This window comes from Ischnura elegans, chromosome 3 (assembly GCF_921293095.1).
Source record: "Ischnura elegans chromosome 3, ioIscEleg1.1, whole genome shotgun sequence".
NCBI classification, from domain to species: domain Eukaryota; kingdom Metazoa; phylum Arthropoda; class Insecta; order Odonata; family Coenagrionidae; genus Ischnura; species Ischnura elegans.
In genome coordinates, this window is record NC_060248.1 from 99,135,985 (window position 1) to 99,144,908 (window position 8,924).

Consider the following 8,924-nt stretch of genomic DNA (forward strand, 5'->3'; position numbering starts at 1 on the left):
GCCATTTTCTTGAGCTATGATGATTTTAAGGATGTGATTGGCATAGGCTACTTTGCTGCGGAATTTTCATGCATGATAGACCGTTTATTTGTCAAAGTCTTGGTATCTTATTGGTCAAAGATCTGGGCGCGAATTTTAAGGATCCTGGTTCGACTTCTGAAAAATCTTGAGGATTTTTTTTCTGTGAAACGTTTGCACTTTTGGAGTGCACTTTAGAGTGACTCCTTTGAATGAGGACCCTTCCAACCGAGGGATACAAATGCAGTTGTTATTATTTTTGAGATAAGTGCAGATAATGGTTGATTGGGTACGCAATTTAGTTGTGGCAAAGGGATACAGGTGAATCACTGATAAGTAAATAGGTATAAATATAGATACAGTGGTTCCCTTGTTTCCATTTGACACAACGATATTATGTACCCGACCAACTATTATCTGCACGTACCTCCAAGATTATTAACGTTTCACTTGTACCCCGTGGCTTCTAGGGTCCTCAAATGAAGTTTACCACTGGCTAGTGGGTTATTATTTCCTGTAAAAAGAGCTTGTAGAAGTAACGTTGCGAGGGGATGGGCGGGTGAAGGGGGAGTGAGAGACGGGAGTTATGGTGCGAGCAAAGGAGGAGGAGGTAATAGGTTTCAACCCCGTGCATGTGTGTATGCATGGAGGCAGGCAGTCAGGGCTTAGCCAAGAAGAGGGCATTGTGCGTGATTAGGAGAAGGGGCGAGCGGAAGCCAGCCGCTGTTTGCGGTATATAATGGGATACGACTCGGAAAGGGGTTGGAGTGGAAAAAGAAACCCTTTTATGACGATTCTTCTCATCGCATAGCATCCCTCTCGCACAATTAAGGCCTTTAAGTACGCGTGTTGATCCGCTTTCGTTTCCTTTTCGCCCCCACGCTAGCCCTCCCCCGCCGTTTTATACCTTTTTTTTCCCTCTTCGGCACGACGTGTGAAGGGAGGAAAGGGTTAGCGCGAGGAAAAAATAACTGGAAAGTGAAAAGAAAACCGCATCGTCTTCTGTCTTAATAACCATCCGTAGCGGGCTTCCTCTTCGCTTTGTTCACTCTTTAATTCCCTCGCTCGTTTCTCAATCGATTTCTCGTGTTGCATTCTTTTCTTGATATCCGCATGAAGTTCTCTCTCTTGTCATTTGATGAGCTTTCTAGGTAGCTAATTTCAGCTAGAAAAATCATAGCCAACATCCTATTTTTTTATCTTCGCCATGACAGCATTTCAAAATTAAACGTGGGTATTTATCGAGTTATTCGATGCCCTTCGTGATCTAATTATGTCAATATATATGATAAATTGTGTCCGGCCATGCTTACATTGCACCACCCTCTATCTAATGCGTATGATTAGCTTTAGAGTTGTGTTTCTGTTCCGTCTGGATTAAATTCACCATTGCCAGCGGACGAGGATAACCTTCGATACGTGGCTGAATAAAAAAGAAGGCTCGGTCGGGATTTGGCGTTGTTTTTTGATTAATTCCTTCTCAGGTTACATCAGTATGTATGCCCACGTGTATGGTAAGATAAATCCACGAAGCTCGTAGTTTGACCAAATGAGATTTAGTTCCCGTTCCCGTCTCATTTTTATAAAAACGGGCGCGTATGTAAAATAAACCCTACTTGGAAATCAAAGCCGTGTTTGTATTTCTGAATGAGAAAATGTTGAAATGAAAAATTTTAATTATCAACAATGTTTATGTTTTATGCATCATCGTCTGTATTTGCATAACTTAGATGATTGTAATACTGCGGTATCTTCATTGAAGTGTCTACTGACCAGCCTTCTGAACCACTGAACTACCACTGCCTTTAAAGAAACTTCAGAGGTTTAAGCGCTGATTACGTGTATGAACTGAATCTTTAAAGTATATCTATATTTTAATCATAATATATATAACTTCATAATTAAACTCAATTGGTGTAATAAACGTATCTATGGTAAGCTATTGAATTTTCTCAATAATAGAAGAGTAGACTCGGTCATTCAACCTCAAAAACTTGAATACTCAACCCTGATTTTCTTATGGTATAGAGAATTGAATTTTTAATGTAAAATAATCAAGTTTTTTATGCCATTTTTTATGTTCCCGAATTAAGATTTAATTACTCATGTTGGGTTGAAAATGGGTTTGTAGGAATGAAGGTCAATATTTTTACCCTTGCAGCAGGTAATATCGCACATAAATCTAAATTCATGCTCTTGGTCATATTTTACTGCACTTTCCTATAATTTTATTTATCTACCATCGGCACTTATATATCTTGTGCTCCGACGTTTACTGTTACTAATTCAGTCTTTTTGAGGAATATGCATCATACCGGCGTCATAATTTCTTAATATCTTTTACCATCGCGTTTGGCTAGGTTTTTATCTTTATTTATGTGTATCAATATAATGTAGTTTTCTAATTATGGAATCACATGGGCACCTTCTTAATTTCTCTCCGGAGATAATTTTATTCCTGACATTCCCTAGTTTTGGAATGCTATTCTTTATTGACTCTACTGAAAATATAAACGCAAGCCAGAAGGATGATGTTCCGGAATAACTTTCAGTATTCAAAAGCTTATTTTTTTTTACATAAATATGCGTTACTCAATTATATTGGGTTGTTGCTGTTAGCGAATTTGTATCCTCCTTCCTTGGCCTAATCTTTCAAAATAACATTAAAATTCGTCGTATTGTTGGCATGGGGTTGCCTATTTCCTGTATTATGCTTCCACATTAGTTACTTTTGAGAATCTATGGATTTATTTATCAGGCAGAAACCAATGTTGGGGTCTCAGTATATTTTTGTGTTGATACTATCACAAGTATTTCTGTTGACCCCAATGATTATGAACCGATTCCTAGGTTATTAGCATTAGTTGTGATCCTCTTGTTATCGCCTGGTTGATTAATTATAAAAACATTACTTGTAACGGCGCTTAAAATGTGTTGTTGACGTCTATTCTGAATATACCTCTCAGTAACAGTGGCATGAAGTCACGCTACACGAAATACAATGTAGAATATTTTATAGAATTTAGAATATTTCGTGTAGCTTATCAGCAAAGTGTTACTTAATTGAATAAATGACCTTAGTCAATATTTGTAGCTTATGGAGGCAGGCTTATGTTCTGTTTTGGTTTTATTGACATAATTCATTTTGTGCATTGATTTATGTTATGGCGCAATTAGTTCCTCCGTACAATTTGTTTTTATTTTTATGGAGACGTAGAGGTAACTCCAGCCTTTTACGTCGGTGGAGTATTAGCCGAGGAAGTAAGGCAGAAAAACCAACTAAATCAGATGTGCTAAAACATTGAGACCGCCTGAAAATGTCTGAAAATTTCTAATTATACGATCTTTCTTAATTCAGAATTTTTGACGAATGAGTACGACTTATTTTTTAATGAGCTTAAATATTTTGTTCTTTAATTCATGCTTATCCGTGAGTTTTGCATGATATACGTATTTTATACTTAGGGAAATAATAGTGATAACTTATATTACGTTAGATGTTAGAGTTAGTGGGTAAAACGCGAACGCCTTGTCATGAAGGAGAGCGATGCTCCTACGTTCTTTGTTCTCATCCTCCTGAATGTGATTATGGTGTAAATACTTAAAATATGAAGTCGTTAGAAATAAATACCGGCATACATCCGAAAAATCTAAATTAAAATCGATAATGCCCTTTATCAAGAATAGAATTTACTGGATATGTGCTCATATTTCATTGATAAAGCGCAGAAATGACACTGGAAAACGTACGTGTGGCGAGAGAGCTCTTCGACCGATTTACTGCAAGAGAAGGAATCCAAATCGGTGCGGCCAGAAGAGGCCGGGAATTGCCAATTTCTCCCCCCGGCAGCGTGAACGTGAGAAGAAAGGGGATTTCCACTACCCAACCCTTTAACATAGAACTGCCCAGAGTATAAATAAGGGTATTCCGAGGCCTTTTCCACCCACGACCTACCCTCTTCCCCTCCACGCCTTGTGGGTGCATATCAAGTCGCGACTGCAATACTCGAGGGGCTTCCGCGTGCGGATACCACACAGCCGTACGATTCTTTCCACTCCTCCCCCTCTGTCCCCAGCCTCGTATTCTGCCCCCTTTCGTACCTTGTGTATTTTTCCCTTCATTCGCGATATATACTCTCGGAGGATCAGTGGCTACGTATGTAACCCCTTAATGGCATTTACACCAGCCATCACCCCGAGCGGAGAGATACCGTTCCTTTCCCCTTCCCGTGTATTCCTCCTATCCTTTCTCTTCCCCACTCCGTCTTTCGCCTCACCTCTTTACCTGGGTACTCCTCCAGCAAGTACACGCGCCTACCTCATACCCTTCTCCCAGCAAGATTTTTTCCGTTCTGATAACCCTTGTAGCTCACCCCCTCCAGCTCCGGAAAACCCTCGTGTCCCATGCGTTTGAGCCCCTTCCCCCTCTCCCCCCGTGAGTCACTCTGCCCGATCCCTTTCGTCTCTTCCAGTCACCCTCACAGTCTCACGTTTACTTCATCAGATGTCCCTCGCCCTCCCGCTCCTCCCAAACCCTCCACCCTTGCCGCACTGACCACTCATCCCTTTTCCATTGCACCTCATTTGACCGTTAGGTCCTCCACCCATCTCTCTCCACCGTCTCCTCCTCCTCCTCCTAAACCTCAAGTCCCTACTTAACCTGCCCATTGAGCATGTTCCATCGGCGGGATCGGTGGCTCTCTTGTGCTGAGATCTCGATTTTTTTCCGCGGAGGTGGAGGCTTTCGCGATGGGGTGGGAGCGAGGGATGTCCAAAGGGGGAATCGTTCGTGCGGAAAAGGCCATTTATTTACGTGTTTTGTGCTTTCCGTGTCCGTTGCGTAGTGCGCGAGATGACCTACAATGTTTTTTTCCGCGTATGTACCGAGAAATATTTTTTGCAAGTCGTCTGCTTAGGGTGCCAGGCTCTAGTATACATAAATTCCATTATCAAAGAAGCCATTCCCTCAGACACAGGGAATCAGGTGAATATATCATCTCCAAATGATAAATTTTAGTATCCTAGTTATACTATGTTTTCTCTGTCGTGAGTATCTATCATTCATTGTTGTTGCGGATTAATTTGTGAGAAATATTAATCTATTAGGGTTGAAATTACTCGAAGGGTCTAATGAGAGCTCAATGTATTCACGTAATCAACTATCAGAAAATTGCCCATGTGATCAACTATCATCGAATCAGTGATAAACTATCATCGAATATCAGTTTAAGGAATTTGCATAGACAGCTTGTCTGTCATTTTTTTGCAATTGAAGTGTATTCGTGAAAATTAATATTGGAGAAAATTTCTCGGAAGAATTTGAAGACCAATTACGAGTTCAGGTCTTAATATTTTCAGTTTTTAAAACACCAGGATCCTGTAGCTTTGTTGATGTGGTAAGTGACCATCTGACGTAATGATATACTTTTCATAATTATTCTAATGAATCATGAGACTTTAATTGGCGTTAAATTCATCTAATAACGCAACGAAAACATGGAAAACTGTTAACCGAAGTGTATCCACTTCATTCCCTCGATCAGTAAATCAATCGCTAATGATAAGTATGCTTGGTTCATTGCGGAAGTTATAATGTCGCAGTTTTATGGATCTATGTTCGCCGCCTTAGAAATAACAAGTAGGTGCGAGTTTCGGCTTGTGCGGTGAAGGCGAAGTATCAGGATTGTGGTAGCATGTAATTATAAATATTTCATTGGCTAATGCTTTCTTTTTCCTTAATTAATACTGAAGTTGGAAATCTAATGTCGGCCCCGGCTTTTTATCACTGCTCTCTTGTTTACATTTTCTCTGAGGATCGCACTATCTCATTGATTATTCTCCGTGAATAATGTTTAGCAGACCGACATCTACCTCTTCGATACTGCAAACGGTTGATCCTTTGCTTGAGTAAAATATTAGTATGTACCAGCATTATGAAAACTGTCAAAAGGAGTAATGAATACCTTGGCCTGAACCACTATCGTTCTTCGTCTCAAGTCAGTCAGTTTCGTCTTTGGAGTCGAGCTCCGCATGCATAACCCTTCTAAAAATATTATCGTTAAATATGAATAAATTAATAAATATATTTTCTATGACTAGTGGGACGAAAGTGGTCCGCTTGTTGCGACCGAGAGACTCCGTAATGAGGCATACAAAGGGGCGTATCTGCGTATATAATAGATGTAAGTCAGATACAGAAATAAAACTTGAAGTCACCCTGCAAATCCTTTCATGTGGATCGCTCGCAATGAATTGTAATGACGTCATGATTAGACATGTGCGTCCATTGTAAAAATTCGATTTCGGCTGCGTTGGGGGGTATTTAAGCACTGTGCGCGCGAATCGTCCACGCTGATGGCCCCTACAGCGCATATTGGTCATTGAAGATTAAAAATTGAGTTGTAAGAATCAGGAAGTGCGAAACGAAGATTAAATCATTATTATGTATCCTACTTCTGAGTGCATTCTTGGATGCTCTCGATATTATTTTCTGTTGATTCGTCGTCGGCGCTACGGCGCGAACTAGTTCACAGCTTCAGCAGCGACTATGCGTAGCCACAACCAACTGATTACATTGCAAAATCTGGCTGAATCCTTCCCATGCCCTCATATCCCGTAGCTCCCACTAAAAAAATGAAGGATTGTCAAGACGGTTGAGCGGATTTACAGCTAATTTTTTTATGAATTCGGCTTAAGATATCGTAATGCCTACCTACATGTATGCGTGTCTTAAGAAATTCATCCAACAAAAAATCTAATTCCACTCGGGTACTCATGCTTTCCGTCCTTCATTCTTCCGCTCCCATTTCATGCTAACTCCCTCACTTGTCTTCGTGTCCCCGCCCAACCACGTTCGTCATGCTTTATTTTTTACTATTGCTACGAAAGGAATCGCGTCAGAATGTGCACTTCCTCGCTTGCAGCGCCACCGACAGAGACCACTCTCAACGTGGGCTCAGCCAAACCCAATGGGGAACCTTAGCTGCCTTTGGAACAATGGCCTCGTTGCGGTGGGTCCTTCACTTAATGGAGGAGGGCCATTTCGCTTTTTTTCGTTCGCATTTTTATTTTCGCTGTAATAAAACCACCTCTTCCTCCATACCGTGCCATACGTAGGCTTACTCACGACCTCTCTTTCACTCACTTCCATGCCACGCGTGCCCGCTCTTCACTGCGCAAGAGAAAAAAATTGACGATCGCTTGCCGAAAACGGATCGCGCATTTCACGCGAAGGAACGAGGTCGAGGAGAGAGGTTAGAGGTGGAGCGGAGAGGTGCTGGGGCAAACAGAAAAACGCAATCGGTGTTGTGGCGTGCGGTGCGCGCGCATTTGCCCCGTGCAACCCTTGCATCGGCGCGAGTGCCGAGAGGTAGGAACAACGACTCTTTCTTCTCGAGGGCTGCTGCCTTTTGATTGGACGTAATCTGTACGTAGCGTTCGCTTTTTATTTATATATTCCCTCTCCATTATCTCTACCTCACCATTGTGCACCCAAAAAATTTTTTTCATTCCATTTTGTCGCTCACGGGCCCATATTTTGTCCCCTGCATGTATGCGCCAAAAGTTGTTCATATTTTATTCGTTCGTATACGTGGATTGGAGTGGGAGAGAGCTTTCGAGTCTTAATTAATTCTTTTCTTCCTTTTTTTCTTCATGCAGGCCTTTTTGTTTCCTCCGTTGGTGGCCCCTTCGAGGCTGGAAGAATGAAAAGCGCAGTGCCGCCATATTGCGGTTGCTCGGATGTTTTAATAGCTCTGAAAATTGAATTCTCCGGAAGTCCATTGTTTTTGAGGTATGCTATGCACGCTTTAGATATTAAAAAAATAATTCCCGTAATTTTACTCCTCTGGTATTTAAGAAAAATCTCATTTACCGTTCCACCCCCGTGGTTTTCCATTGAAATTCTTTGAAATTGAGTGCGTCCATTGTTTGAAGATATTTATATTCGTTTCGAGGGCAGTTCTCCGCATATTTGCTCTTTTAAATATTGCAATGTTTCCTGATTTCTCAGCTCGACGCTCAAATTAAATGCTTTCATGAGATAAATCAGTCTACGCTAGAAGCCTATTTATAGTTCTAGAAAATCTTCCCTTTAATTTTTTCGTAACCTTGGTGTTGAGATCGTATTGCCCGTATGAGTTGTTTCAATGTGTATGATGTAAATGCCGTATAGCATGGCTACTGCCTATTTACGTTCTTCTTTTCCATCTGTTATTGTTACCTAGTGACCGAGTACACGTTTCCCCTAAATGAAATGATAGATGGATAATTGTTTGTAAAACAATTTCATTTTTTTCTGTTTTATAGTGGACATCGTATCTACTTAATTAAAACTGTAACGAGAGTGGCAATATTGTCCAAGTGAAGTTTTCAATTTTCTCTTTTCTTATTAGTCCCAGGTATGACAATCGAAACTAAACGGAAGTCAAAACCATTAAAATTTCAATAGTTTCGTTCCCGGGATCGAAATGTAGAAACGAAACGAAAAAGAATAAAATTAGGGGAGGTAAACTCGGGGTCGAAACGAAATCGTAGTCAGAACTACTTCGGGTCGAAACTAAACTAAACCTCTGGGACCGAACGAAACACATGTTATGTTTTGCACTTGAGGGACCATGAGCTTCACCTTCGAACAACTTAGTTTCGACCATAGACCGAGTACGAAGTATAGTTGAATGGAGTAGAGGTTCGCCCTACTGCCTCTAGATGCATGGGGCTTTTTCCATTCATAATGCGCAGCGCGGTATTCAGTTGCAATATGACGAAGCTAAATACTTTAACCTCTCCACATTCTGTTATGAAACGGGTCGAAAATATTCCGTCTTTCCCCCCTCCATTCAACTTCTAGGATTGAAACTTAACAATTAGCAGCGGGGTTTCGATTAATTTAGTTTCGTTCCCGGGAG